The sequence below is a fragment of the Hirundo rustica genome, chromosome 2 (assembly GCF_015227805.2).
Source record: "Hirundo rustica isolate bHirRus1 chromosome 2, bHirRus1.pri.v3, whole genome shotgun sequence".
NCBI lineage: Eukaryota > Metazoa > Chordata > Aves > Passeriformes > Hirundinidae > Hirundo > Hirundo rustica.
Window position 1 is genome coordinate 20404419 of NC_053451.1, and position 18458 is coordinate 20422876.

The 18458-nt window shown below is 39.5% G+C and overlaps 1 protein-coding gene across 8 annotated transcripts in view; it reads right to left on the reverse strand.

Moving 5' to 3' along the window:
* ZPLD1 (zona pellucida like domain containing 1) overlaps positions 1 to 18458 on the reverse strand; it is a 99455-nt gene that overhangs the window by 37300 nt on the left and 43697 nt on the right. The window contains exons 2-3 of one of the 8 annotated variants that reach the window (XM_040057316.2): positions 10785 to 10877; positions 9543 to 9691 (exon numbers count right to left, since the gene is read on the reverse strand). The exons of 6 other annotated variants lie outside the window; for them this stretch is intronic. The gene's annotated coding sequence lies outside the window, so the exon portion shown is untranslated. Of the gene's footprint in view, positions 1 to 1115; positions 1199 to 9542; positions 9692 to 10784; positions 10878 to 18458 lie in introns of all 8 variants that reach the window. One more of the 8 variants, XM_040057317.2, reaches the window with a different exon arrangement.

Consider the following 18458-nt stretch of genomic DNA (forward strand, 5'->3'; position numbering starts at 1 on the left):
AGGCATGTGCCAGAACAGCTCTTCCTGTGCGAGGAGGAGTTACCAGCTTAGTGGTTGCATCAGCTAAAATGGACATGACTTTGGATCCACTCAAGGTGGATATTTCATGGTCATTATCAAAGCTGAGAAAAAAAAACATTTTTGTGCCCTGTTGAATAAATACTTGCTTCCCCTCTTAGGCATCGTCACAGGTATGGCAAAGAGCTAATCATAATAAGCTGATGATAAAATCAGTCATGCTGCCATCACTGTGGTTTTACCAAGAGTGTGTTCTCATCCCACCCCATCCCCAGAACTATTAGGGCATTTACCCAGTACAGGAGAACAGACTGAGCGTCCCTCCTCCAGCTCCACCTTGAAGACCACTCCACCAGGTCGAAGGATGGAACTTACACCTGGGTTAGAGGCAACAGGTTTTGTCCCCATCAGCTCTTACTGAACCAGCAATATGAAGACTCTCATATCAATTACAGAAAATGAGAGAATAATCCAGTCCAGCACACATTCTAGATCACTGGCCTAAAGCACTGTCCTGAGAAACAAAGTTGAAATAAAGCTCTCAGATTAGACAGGCATTAAACCTCGGTCTTGTACATCTTAGTCAAGCAGCCAGATCCCTCAATTAACAGAGAGGAGCTACTCCAGAGGCAGCTTTCTTTCATGGCCACCAAACTTTTTCACATATAACATCACAAGAGGGATAACAGAACTTAAAAACATGGTCTTTTCATTCAGGCTGACATTTGCTCTCTTCTTTCAAGGCAACATACAAAATCCATATACATATCTATATTCTTGCTACCATGAGTCAGGCTTGTTTTCCTCTCCCACCCATACATCACCAATCCACAAATGCCCTATGCTAAAAGGACTCACTGGATTTTTTCAGGAGAAAGGCTGGAATCAGAGGGAAGAGTCTTGTCATCTGACTCCTCTATGCATTATGTTCCTTTAATTCCTCTATAATTTGTATTTAGAGTTAAGACTTACAGGTACAAAATTCAATGTTAACTCCTCTCACTTGTTTCACCCTCTAGTGCTTTCATTTTATTTGATTGCACACCGCTCTTGTCAGCAGTTTAGACTGACTAGGTATTAATTGTCTATTACATCACCTCTTTACTGTGTAGCAGGCACAATTTTCTCTGGTAAAGAGTTATCTTCATCCCAGGACCTGGTTGGATTCCAAGGGAGCTATCTGTTTGTAAGAGCAAAATTCAATAAAAAATGTTGTTTATCTTCAGGAGCTATTTATCTTCTGCTAGAGAGTAGAGTAATTAAAAAATGGTATCGTTTGGGGAAAGTGAATAGGTTGCTGAGCTGTTTTTTTCCTGTTTAAATTTGTGAACTCCAAAGTTCACCAGTACTTCAAAATCATTTTTGCTCTAGCAAAAGGCACAGAATTATAAGGGGGAGCAGTGCTCCAATCTTTGGCTGTACCCTTTGTTTTTTCCATTCCGTCACATCTCTGAACAAGTTAGACATTCCCTGAATTGTTAATTTCAGTGGAGAATGAGGATTATGTCCCTTATTATAGTAGTCAGTCAAGTAAGATCAGATATTTCTGTGGGCAGGGTGGGAGGGAAGGAACCTGTTTGATTGTTTGAACATGTATTTTTAACAGCACAGTTTACCTCCCAAGGCAAGAAACAATGTAACCCGCATTCTTCTTTGAGAGAACTTGAAGTTGATGCTTCCTTCCCTTGCTCACCAGCTGAATATGCCCATCACCAGACTTTAGCAGATTTGTCTGTTGAAACTAATCCCCACTTTGAACTGCCCCTCTCTGAACTCCTTTACTGTACAGGTGACCGAACACTGGAACAGGTTGCACAAAAGAGGTTGTGGAGTTTCCCTCACTGGAGATATTCCAGTCCCTTCTGGACACAACCCTGTGCCATGTGCTCTGGGGTGACCCTGCTTGAGCAGGGAGGTTGGACCAGATGATCCACTGTGGCCCTTTCCAACCTACCCAGTCTGTGATTTTGTTCCTTCTTTGCTGTTAACGTTACAAGGGTCTGCAAGGTGACTTCTCAGGACTGAAAATTAAAACATACTGGTGGTTCAGCATTACACACCTTAATTTTCATCTTCTTCCATGCAAAACCAGTGCAAAGAGCTACAAAGTTTAAGCTCTAAATTTCATACCCATTTTCTAGAGAAAGCATAGAAGAAATGCATGCTTGCTAATCTTCATTAGTCTGTACATTATGGTAAAATACTGTAGGCTAAATATTAGAATTGCCTATTAAATACCATAGGAACAGATCAAAGTATATGTTAGTACACTGAACAAAAACACTGCAAAAAATCTGAAAAATAAAAAACATTGAGATTAAGTACATGTTAAAATAATTCATAAAATCAAAAAGTGAGGAAAATATATCCTCATGAATTATAGCTCCAATTGATCTTTCTTTTCTTACTATTAAGTCCACTGCATTATTTATTTGTTCAAGTGCTTTAATCAAGATAACCACTCAGAAGTCATTTGATTTAAAAGTACTGTTACTGCTAAATGCAGCAATAACAGATCACAGCAATTTGCAGCCCAGTGTTACGTGTGGCAGCACAAAAAGCTTGCTGTACCGAGGACACACTGCATGGCTGCAGCCAAGAAAGACATTTGGGGATGTAAAAGGAGATTTTTGTCTTTCTTTGATAAAGAAATGCTGTTATGAGAAAGAGCTCTCCCCTTTTTCTCAGCCCCAGGACCCACACTAACCACACCAAACATGGTTTGAAAGTCTATCCTGCAAGGTGAGACCGTGTTTACCTTCAGGGTGTTTCAAGCATACAGCTCTACCCATGGGAGCCAGGCTGCAGCAGCAGGGTTAAAAATCTCTCCAGGAATCAGGTAAATACCCAGCACATTTACATGGATAAAACACGCTCTGTCGTGCCTACACAACTTGCACAAGTGTGGGTGAGCTTTTGAATGCTGAGCAGCAGTGGCTGAAACTATGCAGAGATAGCCACAGACTCTCATGCTTGTTACCAGCTACACAAGGACAACAATTCTTACCAAAACATGGCTTTTTAGGTAAAGCAATGTTCAACAGATGTTTTATTTCTCTTTATATGTATTCTCACACTGTGGCTGGAGAGTCTCCTGTATTTTATTGTCTGTAAAGGTACTTATTATTTTCCTCTACACTTTTTTGAGCCGTGAAAACAAAATCAGATTAAAGGAACCAAAACATTAACACGTTGGTCATTGAAAATATCTCAAGCAAAATGCTAAAGAAATCACTAAAACAGCATCAGAGTTTGAATTTGCTTTTTTTTTTAGCTTGATGCATCTGAAAGATTTTTTTTTTCAGAAACTGAATTCCATGGAACATTTGGAACTCCATTTCCATTTCAAATCAGGGTGCTGGAGAAATAAAGAGGTCATTTTTCTAAAGAGAGTGTAGAGAAGTTCTCCTGTGAAATGGAGAAATCCATTTCTCAGCCAGCTGGCTCCATCAGATCTCTTTCAGAAATCAAGCTGCTAAGAGATACAAAAACTTTTAAGTAACATAAAAAGAAGTACATTGAATACTTCAGCTAAATTGGAACATAGATGATTTTAAAATTACAACAGAGAAAAGAGCATATGAATAACAAAGGGTCACAGAGAAGAAGCAAGAACTTTAGCAATACTATTCCCGAATAAAATACTAATCACAACTTCAAGAACATCCTTATAGCAATGTAAAGCTGAAGACCTATGATTAACTTAAATACTAGAAAAAACTAGAAAGCTCATATCAGGTTGCAGAGCGGCAGAAAATGAAGATCACATTTTAAAAATCTGCCCAACACATACACACAAACTCCACTTTTGCAATAAGTCTTTTTGTGCATAAAAAAATTATTTTTCCCCCAACAGGACCCATATACAACCTTGGAGGCAATCACGTAAGAGACAGAGTCATGTTTTTGATATCAAAGTAGCTGTAAGCTTGTGGCAACAGTATCAATAGTAAAAAATGGAATCCGAGTAAAGTAGATGAAAACTCTTACTAAAATAATCTACAACTGTAACCAGTAATGATTATGCCAATCTTTGGACAGATGCATCGGGATGTGATCTTGTATCTGCTTTAAAGCAGTATATTCACAGACCACAACAATACACATAGCATATTGCTTAAGCTAGCACATGGGAAGGGAGATCATAAACAAAGCCTACTGGTTTTACACTTTTCCTATACAGTCCACATCATTTTCAGCTTTACTTCCAAACAAAAGTAACTACTACTGCTTCTTATTATTCTGTGCAAGAAGCTGCTCTCTTAAGATGAAAGCATGCTACTTGCAAGACAAATACATCTGGGAAAATAATTGTGCTTCTGAGAGTTTACTGTCTAGTTTAATGCCAAACACTATAAGTGGGAATAAAAATAATATATGGAAAGAATATACAACATAAGGCACTGTTTAAAAAAATCCCACACTTAAATTCATTTTTCTTAAATAAATAACATTTTCAATTCTCTATCAGCTTTGTATTTCTATTTATTTCAGCTAAAGCTCTGGTTAAAGAACTTTAACTAGATAAAGCACTCTCTATTAAACCCATTGATTATTACATACTGTTTCTACTGTAATAATCCTGCATTTGTGCCAGAGACTGCATAAACAAAGATGATAGCATCTGTCCCAAAAGCTTAGTAATTATATTTGCAGTACACGAGAACGTGTGGCTCACAGACAGGACAGCCAGTAAAGCCAGGGGAGCCCACGCAGCAGCATGAGGAGTGCTGGTCCTCAGGCCCTTCTCTTGGAGCAGCAGGGAAAATAAGCCAGATAAATCCCATCCCCAGCCATAAACCCAGCCCCTGCTCCCAGCCTTTCCATGCTCTTTCCTGTCACACTGAAGCATCTTTTCTTGGAATGGAAGAGAAATGGTTTAGACCGTGAGCAGTCCAGCCAAGATGCGTTCAGGCCTTAACATAACAGAGTCTTAATGGGGAGGGGAACAGGTATATTTAGAGATATTTGCTACGATTTCTTTCCTGGCATAAGAGGAAGAAAATAACAAAGATAATCTTTTAAGCAGGACACATTACTTATTACAGGGAGAAGGCAACATTATCAGTACTGAGTGTGGAAGGAGCCGTAACATCTAAAGCCACAAAGGATCCTGCAAAGAACAGACACAAGTCAGTGCAGAAGAAGGCATCAACAAGTGATCAAAAAACAGGCAACACTGACACAGCCAGCTAAAACTGTACTTTCACATCCTAAAGGAGTACAATGAGAGCATGAATACACTCAGCAAGCCAACAGGCAATGAGGCAGAGCCGCCATCTCTGGAACAAGACACTGAGTGTAATGACAAGAGCGGCCTCATCTGCTTGTACAACAAGGAAAATCTTAGATTTCACAGAAGAGAGCTGCAGTACTTAGACACTGCCTAGAGATAACCACATTAACGTGGATCAATACACTGGGTGTGCATATCAATGTTTGAAAGCAATTACTTCCAGAATTCACTTATTTATACTTATACTCACATTGTTTCTATGCACGCAGTAAACTATGGATTTCATTACTTTATTTCAAAAATCAACATTAATAGTGCCAGATGAGGGCTCTCAGCTTGTAAATAACTCAAATGCTCATGTTGGGCTAAATTAAGGTCCCATAATGCCATTATTAAAAAATACTATGAACTATGAGCAAGAAAAGAGCTAAAATTACTATCAGCATAAATACTTGGGCCAAATTTATAAACCATAACTTTGCAAGGACAGATGACCTTGCAGAAAGGTTCTTTTACAGTAGAGATGCTTGCTCTAGGGATATAAAATGCCATGCAATTAATGATGTGGACACAGTTAGATTTTAATAAGTTTCATCTGAGTTCATTTATTGACTTAAGTTAGCATAGTAAATTTATGAACAGGTATGAGAGCTAAAATACATCTACAGGAGTAACAATGAGTTCACATAACATTTCCATGCCCTTAAGAAAAAGGTAATCAGCCAACATAACACTTCAGGCCACTCAAATTTTCTGTCTAAATATTTATATTGGGAAAAATATGGGCAGGGACTTAGCTGAGACTTCAGTCTATTTTTATGCATGTGTATTCTTAATAACCTAGTAAATAGTTGATGAAGTAGATTTAGTGGCTCTACTAAATTAGGGTGTCTTATATTTACATGATTATTTCATTACCTGTACCTTGAACTTATTTATCTGGGAGAAAAATTACCTCAGTTTATTATCCAGACTAAAGGCTTTTAAACACTAGGTAGGAACACAGTAAGCTGGAAGCGCTTATATGTCTTGTGTAGATCAGGACAGAAAGATAAGGGTTTGGAAGCAAGCATGAAGGGAAAAAAATATATACATTACCTACAAGCAGCACTGGTACAGAGAAGCTAGCAACACAATCCAGTACTCTGAAAAGAGGGAAGCAGGACCGTAATGTGGTATAGGGACTTAAACAAGATTGTCACTACTTTCCTCAAAATTCACCTTTCCTAAGATTTTCTATATTTAGCACATTAGCTTTGGTCACTGCCACAAGCATTTCCTTTCTTCCACATCAGAACAAAAAACAAAGGAATCCACAAACTCCAGGCATGCCGATGGGAATAGAGTTGTTAGCAGAACTTGTGTGGTTTGTGTGCTTCCCTGATATACAAAAGCTTGTGCCACTGACCTCTATCAATTTAGTTTCCCATTTTACTGCAACATGTTAATGTAGCCATTCTTCTCTTCTCTAGTTAGGGGATACATACAGGAGACTTCACTGAAGGGAGAGATGTTGTGTTAATGTGCATAACATGAATAAAATTTGTACAGTTCCTGACTAATTTTGAAATTGTCACAGAAAAAGGAAAAACAAAAATAAGTTTTCACCAGCTGAAACATTTTTCAAGATCATGATTTCTCCGTGCTTTCATACAGTTGAACAACTCCAAACCATTCCCAGCCTTGTTCCAGCACCTCTGAAACAGTCCCGCAGCATGATGAACCCAAGATAAACCACTGTTTCCACTGCCTCTACAGCCAAGCTTTTGCTTGGTGGCTGTCACTTTCTCCCCTCCCATCACAAAGGAAAGCATTTCATGTGCTTCATGATTTTTTACATGTAGAACTGTTGCAAATACCTTTCTGGCTGGCCTGGCTGGTACCCACATCCACTATATTTCATTGACACCTTGCTAAAAATCTTTCACACCACCAGCACATTTCAGGTTTATAAAGAAGCATTCAGCAGTTGAAAACCCAGTTTTTCCAAGTGCTGCACCTCTGTCAAAGAAATGGCATATGTACCATGTTTTAGACCCCATTGTGCAGAAAACCACAGTTTTTATACTACTAAAGGTCTTGAGCCACCACAGCATAGTCCCATTATGCTCACCAAGCAAGATATCAAAGAGAGATTTTCTATGACAAGCTACCAGAAATACTAATGTTATTTCCCCTGTAGAGCTAACACCTTAGACAAACAAACAGGCAAATCAAACACTGTGGTTTCCACGTCCTGATTCCTCAAGAAAGCATGGACAAAGACACAGAGTGTCTTTGGGCACCCAGTGTTGGGCAGCAGGCAAAGGGCCAGCTGCTTGCCAGGACAAGGCAAGCCAGGAGCCCTGGTGGCCCTCAGCACCAGGTCCCAGGTCTGGGAACAAGAGACACACCTGGGTCACAGGATTCAGCAGTGGCCCTGGACAAAACAAAGAAGGTACCAGATCCAGGCTCCCTCTGGGAGCCACAGGCAGGAGCACACAGAGCTCTCTCCCAGATGCTGCTGCGAGCCAGGCAGTGATGCCACTGTGTTGTCATATTTTGTTAGCCTTCTGTGAACGTGTACAACTCTGTAGTCAAGTTTTCTCATGCTTATAACATAAACAAAAGTTGTTTTTCACATTCCTTTCTGATGAGGGTTAACTGGTTGACTTCTGGCCTGGTCAGTGGGACAGAGAGGTAGCAACCTTGTTCTCGAATCCCTGGTCATTGTCCAGAATCTATATAAGTGAGATCATAATAAAGTTTCTTCGTCTTACCTTAGAGTCAAAGAGTTGAGATCATAATAAAGTTTCTTCGTCTTACCTTAGAGTCGAAGAGTGTAAGTATCATTTCTCTTTGTGTCCTCTAGTGACAACACTGACCTCACCCAGCCAAACAGAGGTGAGGCTGGACTGTGACAGGTGGGACAGGGTGATTTTCCACCCATCAGCCACAGATCTGGACCTTCCTTTTCAGTAACATCCAAGGAAATAAGCCTGGCCTCCTGCTGCCTTTCACTGCAGCTGCTACCCATGCCTCCCATGGCCGTAATGCATGGCTGACTGCTCATGCGTGGGAATGCAGGAGCCCATCTTCCCTGGACTGAGCATAGCATGGATGCTTGCCTGCTCTAAAATTTAAGATGCTTCTTTTTCTCCTCAAGAAAATACATAAAGATGCACCTCTGACACTGGGAATAATGTTTGGTTTTATCAATCATCTAAAAGTCCATTTTAGGAATTAGCCACTCCTAATTTATTTTGCTTTCTTAAGACAGATTATTGAATAATTAGAAATATTCTTACTCATTTTATATATACCAGAAGGATATAAACACATCAATGTCATGAACTCCTTGTTATGCTGACTAATTACACTAGTTACCAGCCTCCAGATGAATACTCTATTCCATAATCCATTTATTTTCACCTGCAAAGTACCTATGCCAGAGCTTTGGAAATGCATTCACAGGAAATAGTTAAACAGGAACCACATCTATGTCAAGTGTTCTTGCTGAGAAGTCTCTTTGATGGAGTTGTCACTAAACACCTCCAGGAGAAATAAACACCACCAGCAAAATTATCCCATATGAAAACTGGTATTCTTGCAAACCCTGCAAAGCACCAAAGTGTAGAACCATCAAGGCAGTGGCAGGCAGAGAAATGACCAGAACTGTATTTTATAAATGCCAAAACCAAAGTTCTGAGTTCTCTGTATCATGCTACATAATATGAATTCAGTTACTGGTATCTCCACCACAATCAGAAACATTTTTATATTTCCTCTCTAGGCTGCAATTCAGTCCCAGAACAGCATAAACCCGACATCTAACTTCAAATCTGTATTGAAGGCCAGAGGAACCCCTGCAATGCTCTAGTCTGAGCCTTTGCACAACAGAACACCTTCCCTGCTCTATTTCAGGTTCTATCTCCTGCTTGAACAGCTGATGGGTTTCTTTTATTTTGTTTTGTAATCTTAGTGCTGGCAGAAATGAAAAAAACAGTAATCAGAGTTTTGGCTCAATGGCCAAAAGTGAGTTTGATCTATGCATTCCCTTCAGCGTTCAGGAATTTATTCAACTTATGTAAATCGCACAAGTACAGAAATAAATGTCCTTACTTTCATACAATCTTTCACAATCAGCTTTGAGAACAACAGTCTCCTTAAATTGCTATCCCAAACAGTACAATATCCATGAAATACTCCAATGATCAATATCAAATTTGTGATTAGATGAACACTAACAAACACACAATGCTTAGTCATACATTATTAGAGGGGTAAGGCACACAACACTTAGTCATACCTCATTAGTGGTTAATTATGTCCCTGGTTTAAGTTCCAAATCAGCAGAGAAGCTGAGTGTGGCCAAAAATACGAATGGTAGAACACAGCACATTTGATTAGGAAAGAGGAAATGTCTCTATTGAAGGGACTGAACATGACACTGCCCCCCTGAAAAAAAAAAAAAATATATATATATATATATCAGTTGCCATCAATTAAAATGGAGACAGGGGCATGCTATGTAGAGATTTTTTTTTTTTTATTTGTTTCAGGCAAAAGTTGTATAACAAAGCTCAGACTTTAGCAATAAGTATGACTCTGTGTGGAGCAGCTTTCCTTTGTGAAAGGGAGAGGCTTAAGCAGGAATGTCTCCCTACAGTTTTTGCTTCTGCCCCTAGAATCTGAGAACTCTGCCTAATTCAGAAGCATTATAGGAGAATTTAATGTATATCCTTATTTAAATTTACTCTGAAAACCACAGCATCACATTTTCAACAGCTGACAAAGTATTCATAAAACTGATCGGTCTTTAGAACAATAAAATATTGTCATCTGGATCTAGCAGGACACACTTATTCCAAATTTTTTCATGCACCAGCTATTAAGTGCTTCAGCTCCATGGAAGAAATAAGAGTTCAGACACACACAAAAAAGGAAATTATTGCTAAAGGAAAGCAAAATTCATATTCTTAGAGATCAAAAAGACAAGATGAAAAAATCTGATTTAAAAAAATTGTATTCATTATAAAATACCTATTTGAGAGACAAATATATTATGAACAAATATCCTGAATTTTGATACTCTTTATCTAGAATTGGAATTGGGAAAATTAACTAGAAAAATTTTACTGCATTTGTTCTTGTTTAAATTCCATTAGCTTCTAGGAGCAACTGTGCTTTCAACCAGGAAGAATACACGAAAAGGATAAGCATTCAAAATGCAAAGAAAAGCCCTGCCAAGCCTCAAAATTAATTCTGCAAACCCAAAAGCAGTTTTCAAAACATGCCTAATTTACAATGCTATAATATTTTTCCATTTGTGAAACTGTACTTGAAAGACTTCCATGTGATAGAAATACAGCAATTTGCACTAGTAGCCTCACAAGAGAAGGCAGATACCTAATTCAATTTTCTTAAAACAGGATCTTCCAAACACCATTGGAGTTGTACACACAGTATCACATGAGCAACGAACAGCCACAGAATTCTGTCAGCTGCGTTAACTAGAAAGGTTTAATTAGAAATTAACTTTAAAGGTTACCTTAAATTTAAATTTCTTGCATAAAAATCACATTTTCAAGCAGCTATTTTGAAGGCCAAGTTCCTCATAATCAGGCTCCTTTCACAATACAATCTATTGAAAAAAACCCTAAACTGTGGTCAGTGAACAGCATGTATTACTTTGCATACAAATATATTGTTAAATACAGCCAATTACATAAATTGATGATGCAATATATAACGATATATAACTATATAGAGTTATATATTGTTATATATCAATATATATAACTATACAATGCAAAAATATATAATATAATATGTATTTTATATATATAACTATACAACGTAAATATATATCAAGTACAAGCTCATATGGATAAATTTATACTTGTTTCTTCTGCGTGGCAGCCACTGCTCGCACACCCTTTTCATTTCATCATTATTTCATAAGGGTATTTGCTTTCTGTTATTTCAAAGAATAGGAAAGCATAGAATATCCAGAGAAGCACCAGCCTGCCAGTATCAGCTGACACAGGACTTTAAATACCAGGGAAAAATCTTTTCAAGTAATGAAATAAGCACAGAAACATACCCCCAAGTATTAAACTTCTGCTGAGTAGCAGACAAGTGTGGTTCAGTAGCCCGTATTCCTTTAAACCCCACATCTCTGGACTGGAAATTCACTCATCTCCTACTCTCCACACTTATTTCACAGCCTTAACACTCTTTTAATGTAGATGTTTGCTGGTGCTGTGAAAACAAGCATGTGTGCATCCAGCTGCACTGAGTAGAAGCTTCATACCCCAGGTGAGAGACAACTTGAAATTCCATTCCCACTTCATAATTACACCACACATAAATAGAACAAAACATGAAGCAGCTCTCCACCCCGCACACGGCATGGCAATCCTATATCATCAAAATGTATTCAAGGAAACAGCAGTAAATGGACTGATGTACATTTCCATTTGTCAATATGTTTACAATGCATTCTCAACAGGAGGGCCCATCATGCTCTCCTAGCAGCCCTTTTCTTTTGATTGCTATTATTATTGTCATTATTACAATATGTTTTCCACTGCCTGGACAAGCAGCACAAGCACTGATTGATGAGACAGCCCTGCCCAAACAGAGAAATGATAGCTGTGCCACACGCCAGCAAGAAATGACACAGCCCTTTTTTGTAACCTGAAGTGTCTATAGCCATAACCATCTGCCTCAAGGTGTGAAGGCTGTACTATATAGTACTGGCATCTCTACAGGTATTTTCCCCCCATGTTTCTATAGGAATAAAACAAAAATCCACAATGCTATTCCCCTGCAAGCTGGGCAGAGAAAGGTGTGCTTGTCACACCCCATGTAAGTGCCCAGCGTTTCATTATTTATAAGCTGCGTTTCCCCTCCTACAGTCAGAGCAAAGGACAGCCTCCTTCCCCTCCTTTTCCTGCTCCTAAATACAAGACAAAGCAAACATTAGCAAGGTCTTTCCCAAGGCTTTTCAAGATGCTAGCAATGAGAGGGCGATATTTCCTTCCGCAAGGAAAGGAGGAAGGCAATATTACCTCCTCTGTAAGGAGGTTTTCACAGCTCTCCCACTCTCCCTGCTGGCCTCATGCAATTCAGTGCAAGTTGAGTGCAGTCAAAGCAGATGACTGCTTCCACAGGAGCATCCTAGCCCCAGAGATCCAGAGCTGGGAAGGTGACTGCTGAGTTCGGACAGGCACTCAGAACCTGAACTATCAGGGCTGAGACCCACAGACAGCTTGCCTTTTTTCCATCAGCTAATGGGAAGTGGGCCAGATGCATATCTTCAATCCACAGAGGGACCAGGCAAAAGCCCAGTCAAGAAGTTGGCAAGCTGGGTCCCTCTGCAAGCTCACACATGGAAAACAAAAAGCAAATAAGTAAGAAACACTATCTCTAAAGCAGCAGGGACCCTGCAAGGCAAACACCCAATTGTGTTTTCTCTCCACTGATGATTCTCAAGCCATATTCGTGCTTCACACTTGGCTTGGTCACGATGGTCAAGTTTTTGGCCTGAAGCACTTTCCTCAAGTCCATTGATTTCATCAAAGGTTTGGAAAATAGATATCTGCTTTCATGCCTATCAACAGGGGCTTATACAAGCACCATTCCAAATCAAAACTAGACAAATTCAAGTTATAGAATGTTTGCTATATACTTATTCCCTATTAAAAGTATTGCACCATAAAACCTAGTTACAAGGTGAAACATGAATGCCTTTGAATGTAATAATCAACCACTTAGAATTTGGAAAAATCCAGCACATCATTTGTCCCATTCCCTGAAACAGTGGTGATGATTGTAAGCTATTTTTGGTTTATTTATTGCAACATCTCCCACAATTAACCTCCATATGTTCAAGCAGCCCTGGTTTCTGAACACCAGGAAAATTCATTATTCACTGATTATATTCTGCCTGCAGACAACACCACTCTCCCATAGCAAGCTAAATATTGGTGGCTATCATTTGTCTTCTTTTGGCTACCAAAAGCAGTGTTTTAGAATTTCAAGATGCTTCACTTGCTTTGATTGTAGGGTGTTTTTTGGGTGGTTTTTTTTGTTTGTTTGTTTGGTTGTTGTTTTGGGGTTTGTTTTTGGGTTTTTTTTTTTGCTGTTGAGTAAAGAGCTGAAAATGTGTAAGATTCAATTTTCAAAATCTGAGTATTAATCAGGTGTGTGGAAGGTGTTATGTTGCAAATGGAACATCTGTGAAGATGGAAGAAGATGAGAGAGGAATGAATGCTGGCCATGGAGCTTTCATTTCTTTCTTTGTGATAGGATCTAGGCTACACATGTTATGCAGGGCTCTAACTCCTATGAAAGCAAATAAAATGTGAAGAAGAGGAGAATTCCCTTCACAAATGAGTGCTACTCAAGCCAACATATGATACTAAAGGAGTGTGACAAGTTTTTACTGACTTCCTTTAAGTGCTTACAGAGCCCCAGATAAGAGCCAAGATATGAAATGGGTGACAGCATATTAGGGCATAAGTGGTCTGCCTGGAATCAGAATGAATCCCAGATATTTACATTTTAGCCATGTTGCCGTATAGCAAGAAAGTCAAAACTAGGATCTTCAAACAGCTGATATTCATTCACCGCATGTCTCTAAAACTCCAGTTTTAGTAACTCCAGTAAAACTTAAAGTAATTTAGAAACAGCATCATCTTAATTTGGAAGTAATCTGAGAAAAGACAGCAGTAACTGAGTGAGAAGACATTGAGTTAATTTCAATATTCCAGATCTTTTTAACTTCTTTTCTTAAATATAATGGAGCACCCCAACACTTCCTTAATTACAAACATCATTCTATTTGGAAAGCAAAACCAGAATAAGAATAGTTTTAAAGATCATTCTGATTTGAATTACCACACATAACAACCCTTACAGTAGTCTTGGACTAATACAGTGAAATATTTGGACAGCAACCTGTCATTTTCCTGTGGCCAGTGAAGGCAACTGCTGTCACGTAACCTGTGCAACCACAAACAGTGGACACGGCACAGCGCTGCAGTCCAGCTTCTTCCACAGCTGGAAAGACATCTAGAGACAACAGGATTTTGGTACGGAGGAACTGGAGAGAGAGGTAAATACAGGGCTTTTCTCCTCAGCTCCCCTCACTCTTATGACCTTCTGTCACTACTACACACGTGTCACATGCACCCACACTCCAGTCCTTTACATTGCCCATACTTATTTAGGCACCTCTGCATCAGCTGGAACCCACAGGAGCACTGCTGAAGTATCCATCCTTGTCAGTGTTATGACAAAAAAACACTGGACAACACAGCTGCACTCTTCTGTTTGACTGACAATTGAGGTTACAAGTATTCTTGTTCCTGTGCTTATGATCCCCTGGTAGCACTTATGGAACTGACACTGCTGGAGAAAATATGAAGGTACAGAACACCGTGTTCACTGGAGGATCTGGATAAGATCAATAATATTTGTATCTCCTTCGCAGCACACGAGCTGCTACCTATGGCAGTCCATCCACTTGGCACAAAAAAGGCAACTAAAATAAATAAGTATACACAGAAACTCTGCATTATTGATTAGGAGCATTCATTTAAACAACTGTTTCTTTGGGATTGCCAAAACTGATGACCTAAAGTAAAGTGCTCACTTCTGAGGCAGAATGTATTGATAAAAGCATAAACCAATAATGCTATTTATATTTGTTGTCTCTATAGTGCTATTTAATGACCCATGGTAATCCTTAAAAAGGTTATTTTAATTACTCAGGTCTTATTCCTTTAAGAAGAAATGTCCTTTGTTGGCAGCTCTTCCAGCTTGGAAAGGTGGAGAAGGAAGATAAGCAGGGAAAAAAAAGACAGAAATATATCCAGTCCCTTTGTGGAAGTCCATAGGAAAAAACATGTGTCAGTAGGTTTATATACTTGAGATTAAGTATACCATTACATTGCCTATATGGAGAGAAATTTTGCATACAGAACATTCCAGGCACTCAGGACAGCTCTTAAACAACTTTAAGCAAACAATGATCAGAACTAGAAAAGGGCATCTAAGTCCTGTGCCTATATGGTACGTGGAGAAGTTCTTTGGGCAACTTGTGCCAGTGCCTCATGATTGTCAGATTAAAGAACTTCCTCCTAACATCTAACCTAAATTTCTCCTCTTTTGGTTTAAAACCATTTCCCCTTGTCCTCTCACTATATGCCCATGTAAAAAGTTGCTCTCCCTGTTTTTGTTTTTATAAATTCCCTTCTAGGTACTGGAAGGCCACAATGGTATCTTCTTGGAGCCACCTCTTCTCCAGACTGTGCAAACCCAACCCTGTCTCTCTTCACAGGAGAGATGCTGCACCCCTCTGATCATCCAGACCTCCTCTGGACTCACTCCAGTCTTTCTTGTGCTGAGGATCCCAGAGATGGATGCAGTTCTCCAGGTGAGGTTCTCACAATGACAGAGTAGAGGGGAAGCATCACCTTCCTACACCTGCTGGCCACGCTGCATTTGATACTGCCCAGGATGTGATTCACCTTCTAGGCTGAAAGCACACAACGTTGGCTCATGTCCAGCATTTTTATCCATGGAAACACCCTAGTTCTTCTGCACAGGGCTGTTCACAATTCCCCTACCAGATCGTGCTCATGCCTGAGATTGCCCTAACCCAGCTGCAGCACCTGGATCTTGGTCTTGTTGAGCCTCATGAGGCTCTGTGGGCACACTTCTCAGGTTTGTCCAGGTCTGTCTGGAAGGCACCCCTACCACCCTGGAAACACCAAGAGGCAATATAGAAAATAAAACTGAATGGGTATTCTAAGTATAATAAGCAGTCTGTTTAACTTACGTCGTTAAAAACCCCACATGCCTGGTATTTTTGATCTCAGAGGAAACCAAATAGCAAGACACATCCCGATTACCACATTTATCCCAAACAGATACTCTTTGTTACCTCTGTCGGTGGCTAATTGCCAATTTGTTTCATGAACAAAACCTGACATGGAAAACAGAACCCAGCTATTAAGTATAGAAGGCTACAAAAGAATGCAGGTAGCTTTAACCTTAAGGCAGAACTGCTCTGCCAGCTAGCATCAATGTGCAAAGCAAAATCCCACCTTCTCTATCTCCTCTTTTGAATCTAACTTTTCTGCAGTAGGTTTTCTCCCTCAAGGGCAAATGTATTCCAAATATTTAAGGGCTCTTACAAAAGGCCAGCACTGATCTCTGTGCTTGAATAATATCCCAAATGGACCCTCATTGGTAACACGATAACAAAATCAGTGTTTCAGTCAAAAGAGAAGATTCTTTCTGCTCCTCTGTTGTTCTCTTTTTGTGCATTGATATAAAGATCAGAGTCACCAGCATGAATAAGATTTAGAATCCTGATGAAAACAATAAGAGATACTAAACACTTTCTGGCCCTCCCAAATTTGTATTCAACCTCTCCCTTTGTTAAAGCCGTAATCACACTCCCATCGGTATTCAAGGGATTTATGCAAACAAGGTCTCTTCTGTCAAAAATCATAGCAATTTAATGCAGTCACAGCCTGTTGGGTTGTGTAGATTACTGGCACCAAAGACACAACTTAGTATTCTGATGTGTGTCAGCTCTCTATAACACAGATCAGATGGTCGCAGCAGGCTCCTCTCAGCCATTCTAGCATAAGATATTGCATCTATATGCAACAGAACCAAGGGAAAGTAATCGAAGGTGACTTGAAGCCACAGTCATAAGGTAATTTAACAATTAAGCTAAAACTCAGCCTGTTGCTTAATTGCAAAGACAATATTTGTTGAATATTCTAATTTTGCTCTCCATGCTTATGGATGCTTTCATCCATTGCTTAAGGATGGACCCAAATAGGTAAAAGCCTGCTGTCTTTACCTCTGTGCAGGTGCTGTTTGTACCCAATACATATCCACCTTATACACCCAACACTCAAAGGAGGAAAAGGAGTCCTAGAGAAGATTTGAATTGTTACATCCAGCTGGAAAAAAATCAACACTTAAAGCTCCAGTGGCTTTCTGCCTGACATTCTCACATGTAATACCAGCTCCTCCATCACTCAGGGCTATATCCCGCTCCTCTGCACAAGCTGTGCACTTTGTTTCAGTGGGCACAATTTAATCCCTTGAAGGATTGACATGGACAAAGTTTAGCCATGACCTACCCCCATTATATTATTAACTATAGACAAGTCTGGCCGTGTTCAAGAAATTCTACCTGCACTTGCACAGGGGATCATGCCTGTGCTCACTGTCACCTTTTCAAGAAGAATGGATTTCTCTTCCTGGCTTCACACTTTTTTCTGGAATCTGTTTGATGTTGGGAGAGAGAAGGAGGGGGGAGCGAGGGTTGATTAAAAGCCATGATGAAATGCAGGCAATAGAGTGGAGTACCTGCAGTGCTCTGTCACCTCCACCCACTTTCTCCCCAGGCAACCAATGGCCCTTACATCATCGGGGCAATTGCTAATTGGCTGCATTCTGGATACAGTTTCTGACCAAAAATATGATAGATAAAAAAAAAAAGTATGCCCTTCCCAAAGTATTTTCAATTTAGGCAGCATATTACCAAACCCCTCACAGACCTGTGATAACTTCAGCAACTCCCCTGAGTAAAAGAACAATGCAGTAAGACCTGAGTGAATACTACATACAAAATTTTAATACTTATATATATATAAGTCTCAAAGGAAGACCTTCTTTTACCACGGGGATCTCTTTTGCATTCACTTTCCAATATGTTTATGCCACTGAGTCACACTAGCAGATACAGCTGAAAAAGGAATTTAAGGTGCTTATTTGCAAAAAGCAAGTGTTACACTTAAACAGATGACTGTATTGCTCATGGATTTTCCAAAGGAGAAAAACAAGATTCTATTTGCAGGATAAATCACTGATTGTGTGTAATTTACTCAACTGTAGTACATTAATAGCTGGTTACAAATAAGGACATTGAGGTATATATAGCACAGAGCTTTAGTATAGAGAGCTCATTCTGCCAAGTGAATTGGGGCCAAACACTTGACTTAATAAGTATATTCAAATCTAAAGGGACCAGAAATAAATCAGGTTCTATTCCTTACTTCATTCTAGGCCTTATCTCCTCTCCCCAAACACATGACATGCATAATCCAAACACAGCATTCTGCAAAAATGAGCCTCATTTTGTATAAAAAGAGCCACATTAGAGAAATCCACAGAAGTGGATAAAAAA